Source organism: Moschus berezovskii, chromosome 5 (assembly GCF_049115385.1).
Source record: "Moschus berezovskii isolate FMDL1 chromosome 5, NW_MosBer_1.0, whole genome shotgun sequence".
NCBI classification, from domain to species: Eukaryota; Metazoa; Chordata; class Mammalia; order Artiodactyla; family Moschidae; genus Moschus; species Moschus berezovskii.
The window spans coordinates 3,601,220-3,620,644 of record NC_142464.1 but is presented as its reverse complement, the minus strand read 5'-3'; positions in this window follow the sequence as shown (position 1 = coordinate 3,620,644).

Sequence of the window (19,425 nt, the reverse complement as noted above, 5' to 3'; positions counted from 1 at the left end):
AGAGCCCATCTAGGCTTGATTCTGCCCCATTCTGTGCTAGGTCAGCCCTGTGTGGAATCCATCCATTTGGAAGTCTCAGTGTCCTAGCTCCATGTGAGAGCGGCCCAAAGTTTGAACAGGCACTGGAGCTGTTCGTAGGTTGACAGACCTAGGCAGGAAATGGGAAAGTGATCCTCACTCTGCAGATGGAGAGACTGTGGAAACCCTGCGGGGTACATGGCTTGCCCAGGGCCACATCACTTCTGAGAAGAAGGAGCCTGGGCTGAAAGCAGCTGTGTCCTCAGAGCTCAGGCCCTGGCTGCACCCTGGTCTCCTCAAGGCTGTGGGTTGTGCTGTGTGGGTGTCAATTTGCCTGCACGTGTCCTGAGGGCATGGGGAAACAACCAGAAACACAGAGGTTCCCTTGGGGAACTTTGTGGAATGGACCTTGGCCACGAAAGCAGGAAATGATATCACTTCCTGGAAAAACAACCCAACAGAACACAAAACCCGGGTTTCCAGGCCTCCCCAGCAGAGACGAGCCCCCAGCCAGATCGCTTGCTTTCAAGATGTTCTGCTGTTTGCCCCTGCCCAGAGGCCAGGGCCTCAGGCAAGTTCACAGGCAGAGTGTGTGGGAACGCGGTCGACGCTGGCTCAGGGCCCCCAGAGAGGCCTCTGATCCTTTTCCCGAAGGAACCGAAAGGTAACAGGGGAGACCCAGGCCAGGTCAGGCCACCTCTCCTGCCCCATATGGGGAAGCCTGAGGCCTTTCCTTGTGTGTGGATGGGGGTTTCTTGGGGTGTGTCTGCCTCAGGCAAGCCCAGCCGCATATGGGTCAGGAGCCCGTGGGTCGCTTGTGTCCACACCCCAGGGGAGAGCATGCTGGGTGGCATGGGGAGTGTCCGGGCTGAGCCATGTGCCCAGGCTGACCTCACACCCTCATGGGGTTCTCCGTCCTACCCGGTGGGTACTGAGCAGACACACGTATCTGTTTTTTTTTGGGAGCAGAAAGGCAGACGGGCAGAAACTTTAGACATCTTGTCCAGGCTCAGCTCAGAAATATTGAAGCAGGGCTGGCTGGTGGTCACTATCATTGCATAGCGTCCCACCCGAGGTGGCCCCTGAGGTTCACACCCCATCAACATCCAAGAGGGAGGTTTCAGAGCACCACTCCCTGCCCTGGAGGCCCAGTGCAGGCTCCAGGTGAGCGTGACCACGGAGGGCTCAGGCGAACTGGCGATGAAGAGGAAGCGGGCAAGGCCTGCTGCTCAGACACCACCCAGCACACACCCGAGTACCCAGTCTCAGGCTGCCACTGAGCTCAGCACAGCCAGCTCTAAAGCAGAGCGCTGAGAAGCCCTGCCTCGGAGGCAGCAGGAGGACCTGGAACCCAACACAGCAGAGCACAGAGGTGAGGCGGCTGGGGATGCTGCATGTGAGTGTGGGGAGGCGGTGCTGAGCCACACAGGGAGGAGTCCTCAAGAGCTGAGGCTGGGCCTGGACCAAAGGCTGGACTCAAACCACCCATCTTGGAGACTGCAGAGAAGACACCAATGCTGGGCCTTCTTAGTGCATCTCTAGGAAACTTTCATGCCCACTTAGGCACATGGCAAGGCTGGATTGTGGAAAACTCTTCTTTTCCCCAAGCTCTAGCTCTGGCCGTCAAACTCATCCAGCCTCCACGAACAAGACCTCTCCCTACAGAGGTGGGAGCTCCAGGTGCAGGACCCAGGGATCCAATGAGGGGAGATCGAGACCTGAGACGTCCCCACCCAAAGACATGGGGCAAGCCGGGTCCTGGCCAGCACCCTCAGCACATTGGATCTCTGTGCCTGCAGGACCCCCAGCCCCAGGCCCTGATGTCCTACCGCACCTTCCAGAACCTCCACCTCCACGTGCACTTGCACCTGCTTGGGCTTTGGCGGCAGAACCCTAGTCAGGGCCTGAGAGACCACCTGGGCAGGGGCAGCCTGCCCTGGCTCCTGCCAAGGACTCAGACGCACACCATTTCTGTCCCTCCCCTGCAGGGAGAACAGGCCCCAGTTCTGGACATAGACTCAGAGCCCTTTTGGAAAATACCTGGTCCATGGGTGCGGTTGGCTCTGCAGCCTCCATCCCTGTGTGTTCCCCGTGGACGCCGTCCACTCTCTCCCCACCCAGGGGAGATTGAATTCCCTTGCCCTGAGCTGATTTTCATCAGGCTCCTTGGCATCTTTCTTCTCATCTTTATGATTTTTGTGGCTTTATGTATATTTTGCTCATAAGTGTGTATCAGTAAATATTCCTCCCTTGAAGCCATCTGGGAATATGGACGCCTTCACAATGCTCTGTCAGCATCACCACTGTCTACATTCAGACACCCTCATTCTATTCCCCCCATTTCCCAGCAAAGCCTATATTCATGGCAAGCACTCCCCGTTCCTCTCTCCCCCTCCTGACAACATTGAGTCTACTTTTCTCTGCATTTCTTCCCATCCTTTTGAGGCCACAATCAATGCCAATCACTGAAATGAAAGGATACTGGATTTTCCTCTGACTGAAGTTGAAAGTTGCAGTCTCTCAGTATTGTTAGAATCTTGGCATCGCCATGAATTCTACAGTCCGTGGAATTCTCTAGAGCAGAATCCTGGAGTGGGTAGCTTTTCCCTTCTCCAGGGGAGTTTCTGACTCCCCACATATTGGAAGACCAAACTTTAGAATTCTCGTTTCTATGTCATTTGAAGTAGCCTTTGGGTATCTGAAAGGACAGTGTAGGTCCTTTCAAGATGTCATCTGCCAAACGAAGCCTCTTGGCAAATGTGCTCAAAATCTCCAGGTAGGCAGTGCTGTGGTAATTGGGACTCCTCAGGCACAAGGGGAATGCTGAGTTCTTCTGCCGGAACAAACAAACTCACAACAATAAACCAGGCAGGAGAAATGGAAAGATAAACCCACACCAACAAATGGAGAAGTGTTCTTCAGAGCACAAAGCCAGAGAAAGACCCACCATCCTTTTGGCCCCCATATCCTCGAGAAAATCAGTGATCGGGAAGGAAAGAGAAGAAACATATGCAGGTCCAATGAGAGGAAATGCACATGTCTCGTGTAGGTCAGAGATGGCCTGACACTTCGCATGGATACGCGGGCAAAGGGAAACACAGTGCAGGTGGCAGTCGTCATCATCTCAGAGCTAGGTGCTCCAGATGGTGACAACCAGCCTTCGGGACCACAAGAGGGAGCCGAGGGCCTAGCAGAGCCCATAGACATCTCTCTCTCTCGCTCTCTGGGAGAAGAGTGTGCAGGACCCATCAAAGTCCCACAGGAGCATCCTTTGGCGATCAGTGGCCACCCTCAGGTTGGATCCCACTCCACTTCTGGCACGGTTGTTTCTGTCTGCTGAGATGCTTACCTCTGGCGGTCCGAAGCCACAGGCCTGCTGGGCGCCTGTTGAGACTAAACTCCCTTCAGCTGCTCACACAGCCAATGCCAAATGAGGATACCTGTGGCCTGCGACTCACAGATGGAAGATCAGAATCCTGTCAACCGATCTGGGGATCGGTGCTGAAAGGGAGGCTGCACCCGAGTCCCTTTTCACTGGAAACAGAGAAAGTCTGATTGGCTATTGTTCGTCGGGAACATCCAGAAAGTTTAATTAGCGGATAGGGCGAACTGCACGTGGAGTGCAGAATTTCATGGTTTTTCTCGAATTGCGGCTTGAAGCTTGGAGGTCTTCTCGAGTTACGACGGGAACCACTGTGACTCGCTAATTTTGCCTCATGGAAGTCAGGTCTCCTGTCGTGTTGTAAGTGGAACTTCGTGATTCCTTTCGAGTCGTTGCAGGGCATGAGGGCCACATTTAGACTTGAGAGGGTAAACTCAGTTTTCCTCTCCAGTGGCCACAGGGATCTTGGGGTTGCTATGAAAGTTCCCCTGGGGAGTCAGGCCTAGTCTTCGTTGAGGAGGGAACTAAGATTTCCCCCCAAGTTGTAAAAGGATTATCAGGCCCGCTATCTGTTTGAGCGGGAAATTTGGACTTTTTCGAGAGGCTCAGCGGGGGATTAATGCCTCTGATCACGTTAGGAGTTGATATTCCGTGTTCCACTGGAGCTGCTGCAAACACAACATGACTCATCTCTAGTTGAGTGTGAACTCGGAGTCCTTTGACCTTGCTGCAGTATCTATTGGGTTGCCCTCGAGTATCAGTAGATGTGACAGGACTCATCAAGTGGTGTGAGTGGAAGTTGGGATTCCGCTTCATTTGAAAGTGGAATGTCCCATTATCTTCAGCTGAGGTGTGATCACAGGCCTTCTCTTAAATTGTGGTGGGGAAATTCAGTTTTCTTCTCTCATCGGGATGGGTAGCTCTGGACGACCCTTAAGTTGCATCAAGGAAGTCAAGCCTCATATCGAATTTGGAAAAGGAACTCGGGACTTCTGTCTATGTGTTTCAGGAAAAAAAGATTACCTCATCTTGCTTTGAAAGAGGAATCTCGAGGTTTTGCTCGAGTTGCTATGGGAAGTTTGGTGATCCACTCGAGTAACGACGGGAATATCAGGGAGCCTCCCGTGTTGTCTCTAGGAAGTCAAAACTCCTTTCCATTTGCAAGAGGAAACTTAGGATTCCTTGGCTTTGCTGCAAAGAAAGAGGTCTGCATCTAGATTCGCGTCGGTTTAACTCAGCATTCCTCTCCAGTAGAAACAGAGTTCTTAGGATTGCTCTCAAATTTCACCTGGGGAGTCAGGCCTCCTCTCGTTTTCAGACTTGGAACTCCGCTTCCTTCTCGATTTGTAAAAGGGGTGTTAGGCCACAGTTGAGTTGAACTTGTACCTGGAGATTGTATTGAGAATGCTCGGGGAGTCAGGTCTCCACTCGTCTTGTGAGTTGATCCTCGAGGATACATTTGAATCTGTTCAGTGGAATCAGACAATATCTCGAGAGGGTGGGCACACCGGTACCTTTTCCAATTGTGTTTTGAAACCCTGTGGATATTCCCGAGTTTCAAGGTGGTACTGGCCTCCTTGTACTGTGCAACGGGAATGTCCGGATTCCATTCCAGACATAGCAGTGGGATCGACTGTCATCTGGAAAAGAGAACTGGAAACAGGGCACTTTGTCAGTTGTGGCAGGAAACTCGGTGTTCTTCTTGATTGGGATGGGGTAGGTCGGTGTAATTTTTCAGTCACATAAAGGACGTTAAGAACCTTTTGGAGTTTCCAACGGGAACGTGGGACTGCCCTTGAGAATCTGCAATGGAAATGCTCCTTATCTCGCCTTTAGGGCAAAATCTTGTTGTTTCTCTCGAGTTGCGGAGTGAAGCTTGATATCTCTCTCCAGTTGCGAAGGGAACCTAGGAAATCGTTCGTGTTGCTTCAGGGAATTCAGGTCTCCTGTCATTTTCGAAGGGGTACTTCGGGATTACTCTTGAGACGTGGAATGGGAATAGGATCTCCTCTGCTGTTGAGTTGGAAAAACGTGTGCTCCTCTCCAGTGGGGACAGCTATGTCGGGTAGTTTTTGAGTCGCATAAAGGGTGTCAAGTACCCATTCGAATTTCAAGCGGGTATGTGGGATTTCTCTTGAGACTCTGCAATGAAAAATTTCCTCATCTGGCATTGAAGGGATAATCTTGTGGTTTTTCTCGAGTTGCGGCTGGAAGCTTGAGGTTCTTCTCGAGTTGTGACGGAGACCTCAGGAACTCTCTCGTGTTGTCCCATGGAAGTCATGTCTCCTATCATGTTGGAAGGGAAACCTCGGGATTCCTCTCTAGGCACAGCAGAGGAATAGGGCCGCATCTAGCGTTGAGTTGGTCAACTGTGTGTTCCTCTCCAGTGGCGACAGGGATCTGGGAGTTGCTACGAAGTTTTTACTGGGGGTCAGGTTTCGTTTCGATTTGAGGCATGGAATTCTGCTTTTCTTTCGAGTTATAAAAGAGGAATCTATCCTCGTGTCGAGATCAGGCCGTTCATTAGGGCTTTTTCTATAGCCTCATCATGGGTGTCAGGTATCCTGTCCTGTTGTGATGTCATAGTCGGTTTTACCTTGGAGCTTTGCTAGATCCTCAGGACCTACCTCGCTTGGAGGGGGAACTCATAGCAGCGGGTAGCTTGTAGTCTCTCTCGAGTTATGACAGGGACCTCAGGAACTCGCTCGTTTTGCTTCTGAGAAGTCAGGTCTCCTTTCGTGTTGCAAGGAAAGCTTCGGGATTACCCTCGAGGTGTGGAATGGGAATAGGGCCTCATCTAAGAATGAGTCTGTATATTGTGTTCTCCACTTCTGTGGGGACTGCTATGTCAGGGAATTTTTGTGTCGCATAAAGGGTGTCAAGTACCCCAACGAGTTTCAAGCGGGAATGTGGGATTGCTCTTGAGACTCTGCAGCAGAAAATTTCCTCATCTCACATTGATGGGCGAATTTTTTGGTTTTGGTCCAGCTGAGGCTGGTAGCTTGTAGTTTCTCTTGAGTTGCGACGGGGATCTCAGGATATTGCCGGGGTTGTCCCAGGGAAGTCTGGCCTGCTTTCGTGTTGGAACGGAATCCCCAGTATTCTTCCCGTGGCGCACCAGAGGAATAGGACCGAATCTAGCTTTGTGTAGGTAAATTGTGTGCTCTTCCTCAGTGGGGCCGGTTATGTTGCGGAAGTTTTGAGTCGCATAAAGGGTGTCAAGTACCCTTTCGAGTTTCAAGCAGGAATGTGGAATTTTAATGAGACTCTGCATTGGAAAATTTCCTCATCTCGCCTTGAGGGCTGAATCTTTTAGTTTCTCTCAAGTTGTGGCGGGAAGACTGTGGTCCTAATCGAGTTTCGACAGGGACCTCAGGAACTCACTCATGGTCTTCAGGGACATCAGTTCTCCTTTCGTGTTGCAAGGACAGCTTCGGGATTACTGTGGAGGCATGGAATGGGAACAGGGCATGACCTAAGTTTGAGTCCGGAAATTGTGTGCTCCTCAGTACTGGGGACAGCTATGTCAGGGAACGTTTTGGGTCGCATAAAGGGTGTCAAGTACCCGTACGACTTTCAAGCGGAAATGTGGGATTTCTCTTGAGACTCTGCAGCAGAAAAGTCCCTCATCATGCCTTGAGGGCAGAATGTTGTGGTTTTTCTTGAGTTGCGGCGGGAACCTTGGAGTCCCTCTCGAATTGGGACGGGGACCTCAGGAACTTGCTCCCATGGACCCTGGAAAGTCAGGTCTCCTTTCGTGTTGGAAGGGCAACTTAGAGAATCCTGTCGAGGCGTGGAATGGGAATTGGGCCTCATCTAGAGATGAGTCTGTTAATTGTGTGCTCCTCTCCTGTGGGGACGGCTTAATCAGGGAGCTTTTTGTGTTGCAGAAAGGCTGTCAACTATCCGTTCGAATTTAAACCGGGAATGTGGGGTTTCTCTTGAGACTCTGCAGCAGAAATATTCCTCATCTCACATTGATGGGGAATCTTTTGATTTTTCTCGCTTTGCAGCGGGAAGCATGTGGTCTCTCTCGAGTTACGTCGGGGACCTCAGGAACTCGCTCGTGTTGCTTCAGGGAGGTCAGGTCTTCTTTTGTGTTGCAAGAGAGCTTCTGGATTACTCTGGAGGCGTGGAATGAGAATAGGGCCTCATCTAAGAATGAGTCTTTAAATTATGTTCTCCTCTCCATGCGGGCAGCTTTATCATGGAACATTTTGAGTCGTAAAAAGGGTGTCAAGTACCCGTAAGAGTTTCAAGCGGAAATGTGGGATTTCTCTTGAGCCTCTACAGCGGAAAATTTTCTCATCTCACATTGAGGGTAGAATCTTGTGGTTTTTCTCGAGTTGTGCCAGGAAGCTTGGGGTCCCTCTCTAGTTGCGCCGGGGACCTCAGGAATTCGCTTTTGTTGCTTCAGCGAAGTCAGGTCTCCTTTCTTTTTGCAAGAAGAGCTTCGGGATTACTCTCGAAGCGTGGAATGGGAATAGGGCCTCATATAACATTGAGTCCGTAAATTGTGTGCTCCACAGCACTGGAGACTGCTATGTCAGGGAACTTTTTGAGTCACCTAAACGGAGTCAAGTACCCATTTGAGTTTCAAGCGGGAATGTGGGATTTCTCCTGAGACTCTGCAGCAGAAAATTTCCTCATGTCACATTGATGGGGGAGTCTTGTGGCTTTTATCGAGTTGCGCAGGGAAGCTTGGGGTTCTTCTCAAGTTGTCACGGGGACCTCAGGAAGTCACTCTTGTTGCCCCAGTGAAGGAAGGTCTCCTATAATGTTGGAAGGGGAACCTCGGGATTCCTCTCCAAACACAGCAGATGAATAGGCCCATATCTAGTGTTGATTTTGTCAACTGTGTGTTCCTCTCCAGTGGGGATATGCATCTTGGAGTTGCTCTCAACATGGTCTCTTCTCGTGTTCAGGCATGGAACTCCACTTTCTTCTCGATTTGAAAAAGGGGCGTTAGACCACAGTCAATTTGAATTTGTAACTGGAGATTGTATCGAGAATTCTCGGGGAGTCAGGTCTCCATTCTTCTTGTGAGTTGATACTCGAGGATACATTTGTATCTGTGCCATGGAATCATACAATATCTCTAGAGGGTGGGGACATCGGTTCCTTTTCCAATTGTGTTTTGAAACCCTGTGGATCCTCCCTAGGTTCAAGGTGGTCCTGGCCTCCTCCTAGGGTGCGACGGAAACGTCCGGATTCCATTCCAAAGCAGGTGAATCGACTGTCATCTGGAAAACAAGACTGTATAACGGGGCACTTTGTCAGTTGTGGCAAGAAACTCAGTGTTCCTCTCAACTGGGGTGGGGTATGTCGGTGTAATTTTTGAGTCGCATAAAAGATGTAAAGTTACCTGTCATGTTGGAAGCTGGAATGTGGGGTTTCTTTTGAGAATCTACAACGGAAATGTTCCTTATCACGCTTTGAGGGCAGAATTTTCTGGTTTTCCTCGAGGTGTGGTGGGAAGCTTCTGGTCCCTCTCGAATTGTGATGGGGAACTGAGGAACTCGCTTGTGTTTCCCCAGGAAAGCCAGGTCTCCTTTCGTGTTGGAAGAGGAATTTCAGGATTCCTCTGGAGGTGTGGAATGGGAATTGGGCTTCATATAGAGATGAGTTCGTTATTGTGTGCTATTCCCCTGTGGGTTCGGCTTAATTAGGAAGGTTTTGTGTCATAGAAAGTGTGTCAAGTAGCAGTTCGAGTTTCAAGCAAGAATGTGGGATTTCTCTTGAGACTCTGCAGCAGAAAAGTTCCTCATGTCACATTGATGGGGGAATCTTGTGATTTCTCTCAAGTTGTGGTGGGAAGCTTGTAGTCTATCACGAGTTATGACCGGGACCTCAGGAACGCGCTCATAATGCTTCAGGGAAGTCAGGTCTCCTTTCGTGTTGCTAGGAGAGCTTCGGGATTACTCTCCAGGCGTGGAATGGGAATAGGGCCTCATCTAAGAATGAGTCTGTATATTGTGTTCTCCTCTCCAGTGGGGACAGCTATGTCTGGGAACTTTTTGAGTCGCATAAAGGGTGTCAGGTACCCCTACGAGTTTCAAGCGGCATTGTGGGATTTCTCTTGAGACTCTGCAGCAGAACACTTCCTTATCTCTCATTGATGGGGAAACCTGTGGTTTATTTCGAGTTACGGCGGGAAGCTCCGGGTTGCTCTGGAGTTGCTACGGGAACCTCAGGAACTCTCTCGTGTTGTCCCAGGGAAGTCTGGTCTCCATTCGTGTTGGAAGGGGAACCACAGTATTCTTCCCGTGGCGCAGCAGAGGAATAGCGCCGAATCTAGCATTGTGTAGGTAAATTGTGTGCTCTTCCTGAGTGGGGCCGGTTATACCATGGAAGTTTTGAGTGGCATAAAAGGTGTCAAGTCCTCCTACGAGTTTCAAGCGGGAATGTGGCATTTCTCTTGAGACACTGTAGCAGAAAAATTCCTCATCTCTCATTGATGGCCGAATTTTTTGGTTTTTTTCCAATTGCGGTGGGGAGTTTGTAGTCTCTCTCGAGTTACGACAGGGATCTCAGGATATTGCTGATGTTGTCCCTGGGAAGTAGGGTCTCCTTTCGCATTGGAACGGAACCACGGTATTCTTCCCATGGCGCAGCAGAGGAATAGGGCCGAATCTAGCGTTGTGTAGGTAAATTGTGTGCTCTTCCTCAGTGGGGCCGGTTATGTTGGGGAAGTTTTGAGTCGCATAAAGGGTGTCAAGTACCCTTTCGAGTTTCAAGCAGGAATGTGGAATTTTAATGAGACTCTGCATTGGAAAAAATCCTCATCTCGCCTTGAGGGCTGAATCTTTTGGTTTTTCTCAAGTTGTGGCTGGAAGCTTGTGGTCCCTCTCGAGTTGCAACGGGGACCTCAGGAACTCACTCGTGGTCTTCAGGGACATCAGTTCTCCTTTCGTGTTGCAAGGACAGCTTCGGGATTACTGTCGAGGAGTGGAATGGGAACAGGGCATGACCTAAGTTTGAGTCCGGAAATTGTGTGCTCCTCAGTACTGGGGACAGCTATGTCAGGGAACGTTTTGGGTCGCATAAAGGGTGTCAAGTACCCGTACGACTTTCAAGCGGAAATGTGGGATATCTCTTGAGACTCTGCAGCAGAAAAGTCCCTCATCATACCTTGAGGGCAGAATGTTATGGTTTTTCTTGAGTTGCGGCGGGAACCTTGGAGTCCCTCTCGAATTGGGATGGGGACCTCAGGAACTCGCTCCCATGGACCCTGTAAAGTCAGGTCTCCTTTCGTGTTGGAAGGGCAACTTAGAGATTCCTGTCGAGGCGTGGAATGGGAATTGGGCCTCATCTAGAGATGAGTCTGTTAATTGTGTGCTCCTCTCCTGTGGGGACGGCTTAATCAGGGAGCTTTTTGTGTCGCAGAAAGGGTGTCAACTATCCGTTCGAACTTAAACCGGGAATGTGGGGTTTCTCTTGAGACTCTGCAGCAGAAATATTCCTCATCTCGCATTGATGGGGAGTCTTTTGATTTTTCTCGAGTTGCGGCACTAAGCATATGGTCTCTCTCGAGCGACATCGGGGACCACAGGAACTCTCTCTTGTTGCTTCAGGGAAGTCAGTTCTCCTTTCGTGTTGCAAGAATGTTTCTGGATTAACTGGAGTCATCTAGAGAATAGGGCTTCATCGAGGAATCAGTCTGTAAATTGTGTTCTCCTCTCCGTGCAGGCAGCCATTTCATGGAACTTTTTGAGTCACATAAAGGGTGTCAAGTACCCGTAAGAGTTTCAAGCGGAAATGTGGGATTTCTCTTGAGACTCTGCAGCGGAAAATTTCTCATCTCACACTTAAGGTGGAATCTTGTAGTTTTTCTCAATTTGTGGCAGGAAGCTTAGGGACCCTCTCAAGTTGTGCCGGGGACTTCAGGAATTCACTCGTGGTGCTTCAGGGAAGTCATGTCTCCTTTCGTTTTGCAAGAAGAGCTTCAGGATTACTCTCAAAGCGTGGAATGGGAATAGGGCCTCATCAAAAGTTGAGTCCGTAAATTGCGTGCTCCTCTCCAGTGGGGACAGCATAGTCAGGGAACTTTTTGTGTCACAGAAAGTGTTTCAATTGCCCTTTCGAATTTCAAGTGGGAATGTGTGATTTCTCTTGAGACTATGCAGGAGAAATATTCCTCATCTGGCATTGAGGAGAGAATCTTGTGGTTTTTCTCGAGTTGCAGCTGAAAGCTTGGGGTCCCTTTTGGTTTGAGACGGGGATCTTAGGAACTGAATAGTGTAGCCCAAGGGAAGTCAGGTCTCTTTTCTTCTGATAGGGGAACCTCGAGATTACTCTTTAGGCGTGGAATGGGAATAGGGTATCATCTAAAGTTTAGTCCATAAATTGTGTTCTCCTCTTAGGTGGGGAGAGCTATGTCAGCGAATGTCTTGAGTCGCATAAAGGATGTCATGTATCCATTTGAGTTTCAAGTGGGAATGTGGGATTTCTCTTGAGAATCTGCAGGGGAAATTTTCCTCATCTCACCTTGAGTGCAGAATCTTGTGGTTTTTCTGTGGTGTGGCATGAAGCTTGGGGTCCTTCTAGAGTTGCGACGGGGCCCTCAGATATTCGCTGGTCATGCCCCAGGGAAGTCAGGTCTCCTTGCATGTTGGAAGGGAAACTTCGGGTTTGTTCTGGAGGCGTGGAATGGCAAATGGAAGTCATCTAGAAATGAGTCCTTAAATTGTGTGCTCCTCTCCAGCAGGGAAGGCTTAGTCAGGGAACTTTTATGGGTGCAGAAAGGGTGTCAACAACTTGTTTGAATTTCAAGCGGGAATGTGGGTTTTCCCTTGAGACTCTGCAGCAGAAAATTCCTCATTTCGCATTGCTGGGGGAATCTCGTGATTTTTATCGAGTTGCGGCGGGAAGCTTGTAGACTTTCTCGAGTTGTGACAGTGACCTCAGAACATAGCTCTTTTTACTTCAAGGAGGTCAGGTCACTGTTCTTTTTGCAAGGGGAGCTTCAGGATTACACTCGAGGCGTAGAATGGGAATACGGCCTCATTTAAAATTGAGTCCATAAATTGTGTTCTCCTCTCCAGTGGGGACAGCTATGTCAGCGAATGTCTTGAGTCGCATAAAGCGTGTCAAGTAACCGTTCGAGTTTCAAGCGGGAATGTGTGATTTTTGTTTAGACTCTGCATCAGAAATATTCCGCATCTCGCATTGAGGGGAGAATCTTGTGGTTCTTCTCGAGATGCAGCTGAAAGCTTGGGTTCCCTTTCAGGTTAAGACGGGGATCTCAGGAAATCGCTCCTGTAGCCCCAGGGAAGTCAGGTCTCATTTCCTCTTGTAAAGGGTACTTCGGGATTTATCTCGGGGCATGGAATGTGAATTTGGACTCATCTAGAGATGAGTCTGTTAATTGTGTGCTCCTCTGCAGTGGGGACGGCTTAGTAAGGGAGCTTTTAAGGTTGCAGAAACGGTGTCAAGTACCCGTTCGAATTTAAGCGGGAATGTGGGAATTCCCTTGAGACTCTGCAGCAGAAAATTCCTCATCTCGCATTGATGGGGTAATCTCGTGGTTTTTATCGAGTTGCGGCGGGAAGCTTGTAGTCCTTCTCGAGTTGGGACAGTGACTTCAGATCCTAGCTCTTTTCACTTCAGGGATGTCAGGTCACCCATCTTGTTGCAAGGAGAGCTTCAGGATTACACTCGAGGCATAGAATGGGAATACCACCTCATCTGAAGATGAGTCCATAAACTGTGTTCTCCTCTCAAGTGGGGACAGCTATATCAGGGAATGTCTTGAGTCGCATGAAGGGTGTCAAGTACATGTTGGAGTTTAAACCGGGAATGTGGGATTTCTCTTGAAACTCTGCAAGGGAAATTTTCCTCACCTCATGTTGAGTGCACAATCTTGTGGTTTTTCACGAGATGCGGCAAAGCTAGGGGTCCTTTTCGAGTTTCGACGGGGACCTCAGTAACTCGCTCGTGTTGCCCCAGGGAAGTCAGGTCTCATTTCGTGTTGGAAGGGAAACTTCGGGATTATTCTCGAGGCGTGGAATGGGAATTGGAATTCATCTAGAGATGAGTCCGTAAATTGTGTGCTCCTCTCTAGTAGGGACAGCTTAGTCAGGGAACTTTTATGGTTGCAGAAATGGCGAAAAGTACCCGTTCCAATTTCAATTGGGAATGTGGGATTTCCCTTGAGACTCTGCAGAAGAAAATTCCTCATCTCGCTTTGATGGGGAAATCTCGTGGTTTTATCGAGTTGTGGCGACAAGCTTGTAGTCCCTCTCGAGTTGGGACAGTGGCCTCAGAACCTAGCTTTTTTTTACTTCAGAGAGGTCAGGTCACTTTTCTTGTTACAAGGAGAGCCTCGGGCTTTCACTCGAGGAGTAGAATGGGAATAGGGCCCCATCTAAAATTGAGTCCATAAATTGTTTTCTCCTCTCCAGTGGGGACAGCTATGTCAGGGAATGTCTTGAGTCGCATAAAGGGTGTCAAGTACCCGTTCGCGTTTCAAGCGGGGATGTGTGATTTCTCTTGAGACTCTGCAGCAAAAATATTCCTCATCTCGCATTGAGGGGAGAATCTTTTGGTTTTACTCGAGTTGTGGCTGGAAGCTTGGAGTCCCTTTTGGGTTGCGACGGGGATCTCAGGAACTCGCTCGTGTAGTCCTTGAGAAGTCAGGTCTCCTTTTGTTTTGGTAGGGGAACTTCGGGATAACTCTCGAGGAAAGGAATGGGAATAGGGCCTCAACTAAAGTTGAGTCCATATATTGTGTTCTCCTCTCAAGTGGGGACAGCTGTATCAGGAATATCTTGACTCGCATAAAGCTTGTCATGTACCCATTCGAGTTTCATGTGGGAATGTGAGATTTCTCTTGAGTCTCTGCAGGGGAAATTTTCCTAATCTCACCTTGAGTGCACAATCTTGCGGTTTTTCTCAAGATGAGGACGGAAGCTTCAGCTCCTTCTCAATTGTGAAGGGGACCTCAGGAATTCGCTCGTGCTGTCTGAGGGACGTCAGGTCTCCAATTGTACTGGAAGGGGAACCTCGTTATTCCGCTCAAGCTGTGGAATGTGATTTGGGTCTCATCTTGCGTTGAGTCTGTTAATTGTGTGCTCTTCTCCAGTGGGGACGGCATAGTTAGGTAACTTTTTGTGTTGCAGAAAGGGTTTCAAGTACTCTTTTGAGTTTCAAGCGGGAATGTGTGATTTCGCTTGAGACTCTGCAGCAGAAATGTTCCTCATCTCGCATTGAGGAGAGAATCTTGTGGTTTTTCTCGAGTTGCAGCTGAAAGCTTGGGGTCCCTTTCGGGTTGCGACGGGGATCTCAGGAACTGGCTAGTGTAGCCCCAGGGAAGTCAGGTCTCCTTTCCTGTTGGAAAGGGTACTTCAGGATTTCTCTTGAGGCATGGAATATGAATTGGGACACATCTAGAGATGAGTCCGTTAATTGCGTGCTCCTCTCCAGTGCGGACGGCTTAGTAAGGGTTCTATTTATGTCACAGAAATGGTGTCAAGTACCCGTTCGAATTTAAGCGGGAATGTGGGATTTCTTTTGAGACTCTGCAGGGGAAATTTCCCTCATCACACCGTGAGTGCAGAATCTCGTGTTTTTTCTCGAGTTGCGGCAGGAAGCGTGCGTTCCTTCTCGAGTTGCGACAGGGAACTCAGGGACTTGCTTGTGTACTCGCTGGGAAGTCAGGTCTCCTTTCGTATTGGTAGGGGAACATTGGGATTTCTCTTAAAGCATGGAAACGGAATAGGGCCTCATCTAAAGTTGAGTCCATAAACTGTGATCTCCTCTCAAGTGGGGACAGCTATGTCAGGGAATGTCTTGAGTCGCATAAAATGGGTCCAGTACCCTTTCACGTTTCAAGAGGGAATGTGGGATTTCTCCTGAGACTCTGCATTGGAAATTTCCCCCATCTCACCTTGAGTGCAGAATCTTTTGGGTTTTCTCGAGTTGCAGCTGGAAGCTTGGGGTCCTTCTAGAGTTGCAACAGGTACCTCAAGAACTCGATCGTGTAGTTTCTGGGAAGTGAGGTCTCCTTTCGTGTTGGTAGGGGAACATTGGTATTATTATCGAGGCGTGGAATGGGAATAGTGCCTCATCTTTGTTGGCCCATAAATTGTGTTCTCCTTTCAATTTCGGACAGCTATGTCTGGGAATGTCTTGAGTCGCATAAAGGGTGTCAAGTACCCGCTAGCGTTTCAAGCGGAAATGTGGATTTTCTCTTGAGATTGCAGGGGGAATTTTCCTCATCTCACCTTGAGTGCAGAATCTTGTGGTTTTTCTCGAGTTGCGGTGGGAACCTTGGGTTCCTTTTTGAGTTCTGATAAGGACCTCAGGAACTCGCTCCTGTAGTCCCTTGGAAGTCAGGTCTTTCGTTTGGTAAGGGAACATGGGGATTACTCTAGAGGCATAGAATAGGGATAGGGCCTCATCTCAAGTTGAGTCCATAAATTGTGTTCTCCTCTCATTTGGGGACAGCAATATCAGGGAATGACTTGAGTCGCATAAAGGGTGTCTAGTACTCATTAGCGTTTCAAGCTGGAATTTGGGATTTCTCTTGACTCTGCTGGGGGAAATTTCATCATCTCACCTTGAGTGCAGAATCTTTTGGGTTATCTCGAGTTTCGGCGGGAAGTTTGGGGACTTTCTCGAGTTGTGAAACAGACCCCAGGAACTCGCTCGTGTAGTCCCTGGGAAGTCAGGTCTCCTTTCATTTTGGTAGGGGAACATCGGGATTACTCTTGAGCCGTGGAAAGGCAATAGGTCCTCATCTAAATTTGAGTCCACAAATTGTGTTCTCTTCTCAAGTGGGGACAGCTATGTCAGGGAATTTCTTGAGTCGCATAAAGGGTGTCAAATAACCGTTCGTGTTTCAAACCTGAATGTGGCATTTCTCTTGAGATTCTGCAGGGGAAATTTTCCTCAGCTCACATTGAATGCAGAGTGTTGCGGTTTTTCTCGAGTTGTCGCGGGAAGTTTGGGGTCCTTCTCGAGTTGTTGCAGGGGCCTGAGGAACTCGCTCGGGTATTCCCTGGTATATGAGGTCTCCTTTCCTTTTGGTAGGGAAACATCGGGATTACTCTCGTGATGTGGAATGGGAATACGGCCTCATCTAAATTAGAGTCCATAAATTGTGTTATAATCTCAAGTGGGAAGAGCTATGTCGGGGAATGTCTTGAGTCACATAAAGGGAGTCAACCCATTTGAGTTCAAGCGGGAATGTGGGAGGTCTCTTGAGATTCTGCAGGGTAAATTTTCCTCATTTCACCTTGAGTGCAGAATCTTGTGTTTTTTCTCGTTTTGCGGCGGGAAGCTTGGTGTCCTTCTCGAGTTGCTACAGGGACCTCAGGAACTCGCTCGTGTGTCCCTGTGAAGTCAGGTCTCCTTTCATTTTGGTAGGAGAACATTGGGATTACTCTCGAGGCATGCAATGGGAATACGGGCCCATTTAATGTGGAGTCCATAAATTGTGTTCTCCTCTCAAGTGCCTACAGCTATGTCAGGGAATGTCTTGAGCAGCAAAAAGGGTGTCAATTACCCTTTCGCGTTTCAAGCGGGAATATGGGATTTCTCTTGAGACTCTTGAACATTTTCCTCATCTCACCTTTAAGGCAGAATCTTGTGTTTCTTTCTCGAGTTGCGGCGGGTAGCTTGGGGTCCTTCTCGATTTGCGACAGGGACCTCTGGAACTCGCTCGTGTAGTCCCTGTGAAGTCAGGTCTCCTTTCGTTTTGGTAGGGGAACATACGGATTACTCTCGAGGCGTGGAATGGGAATAGGGCCTCATCTAAAGTTGAGTCTGTAAATTGTGTTCTCCTCTCATGTGGGGACAGCTATTTCAGGGAATGTCTTGAGTGGCAAAAAGGGTGTCCAGCACCCGTTCGCGTTTCAACGGGGAATGTGGGATTTCTCCTGAGACTCTTCATTGGAAATTTTCCCCATCTCACGTTGAGTGCAGAATTTTGTGGTTTATCTCTAGTGGCGGTGGGAAGCTTGGTGTCCTTCTAGAGTTGTGACAGGGACCTCAAGAACTCGATCGTGCAGTTTCTGGGAAGTCAGGTCTCCTTTCGTTGTGGTAGAGGAACTTTGGTATGACTATTGAGGCGTGGAATGGGAATAGGGCCTCATCTATGTTGAGCCCATAAATTGTGAGCCCATAAATTGTGTTCTCCTTTCAAGTGGGGACAGCTATGTCAGGGAATATCTTGAGTCGCATAAAGGGTGTCAAATACCCGTTCGCGTTTCAAAAGGGAATGTGGGATTTCTCCTGAGACTCTGCATTGGAAATTTTCCTCATCTCACCTGAGTGCAGAATCGTGTGGTTTTTCTAGAGTTGCTTTGGGAAACTTGGCGTCCTCCTCGAGTTGCGACAGGGACCTCAGGAACTCGCTTGTGGAGTCCCAGGGAAGTCAGGTCTTCTTTCGTTTCGGTAGGGGAACATTGGGATTCCTAGCAATGCGTGGTAGGGAAATAGGGCCTCATTAATGTTGAGTGCATAAATCGTATTCTACTCTCATGTACGGACAGCTATGTCAGGGAATGTCTTGAGTCGCATAAAGGGTGTCAAGGATCCGTTCGCCTTTCAAGCGGGAATGTGGGATTTCTCTTGAGACTCTGCAGGGGAGATTTTCCTCATCTCACCTTGAGTGCAGAATCTTGTGGTTTTTCACGAGTTGTGGCGGGACGCTTAGGGTCCTTTTCGAGTTCCGACAGGGACCTTGGGAACTCGCTCCTGTAGTCCCTTGTAAGTCAGGTCTTTCGTTTGGTAAGGCAACATCGGGATTATTCTAGAGGCGTAGAATGGGAATAGGGCCACATCTAAAGGTGAGTACATAAATTGTTTTCTACTCTCAAGTGGGGACAGCTATGTGAGGGAATGTCTTGAGTCGCATAAAGGGAGTCAAGTACACCTTCGTCTTTCACGCAGGAATGTGGGATTTCTCTTGAGAATCTGCAGGGGTGATTTTCCTCATCTCACCTTGAGTGCATAATCTTGTGTTTTTTCTAGTGTTGTGGCGGGAAGCTTTTGGCCCTTCTCGATCTGTGACAGGGACTTCAGAAACTCTTTGTGTAGTCCCTGGGAAGTCAGGTCTCCTTTCTCTCTGGTAGGGGAATATCGGGATTACTCTTGAGGCGTCGAATGGAAATATGTCTCTTCTCAATTTGAGTCCATAAATTGTGTCCTCCTCTCAAGTAGGGACAGCGATGTCAGGGATTGTCTTGAGTCGCATAAAGGGTGTCAATTCCCCTTTCAGTGTCAAGCGGGAATGTGGGATTTCACTTAGACTCTACATGGGAAATTTTCCTCATGTCACCTTAAGTGCAGAATCTTGTGGTTTTTCTTCTGTTGCTGCGGCAAACTTGGTGCCCTTCTCGATTTGCAACAGGGACCCCAGGAACTCGCTCGTGTAGTTCCTAGAATCAGGTCTCATTTCGTTTTTGTAGAGGAACATCGGGCTTAATCTCATGGTGTGTAATGGGAATAGGGCCTCATCTAAAGTTGAGTACATAAATTGTGTTCTCCTCTCAAGTGGGGAAGCTATGTCAGGGAGTCTCTTGAGTCGCATAAATGGAGTCAAGTACCCGTTCGAGTTTCAAGCGGATATATGCGGTTTCTTTTGAGACTCTGCAGGGTTAAATTTCCTCATTTCACCTCGAGTGCAGAATCTTTTGAAGTCTCTATAGTTGTGGCTGGAAGCTTGGGGTCCTTCTCGAGTTACGAAAGGGACCTCAAGTACACCGTCTTGTAGTCCCTGGGAAGTCAAGTCTCTTTTCGTTTCGGTAGGGGAACTTCGGGATTTCTATCGAGCCGTGGAATGGGAATAGGGCCTCATCTAAAGTTGAGGCCATAAATTGTGTTCTTCTCTCAAGTGGGGAAAGCTATGTCAGGGAATGTCTTGAGTCGCATAAAGGGTGTCAATTACCCGTTCCCGTGTCAAGCAGGAATGAGGGATTTCCTTGAGACTCTGCAGGTGAAATATTCCTCATCTCACCTTGAGTGCAGAATCGTGTGGTTTTTCTCGTGTTGTGGCGGGAAGCTTGGGACCCTTCTCGACT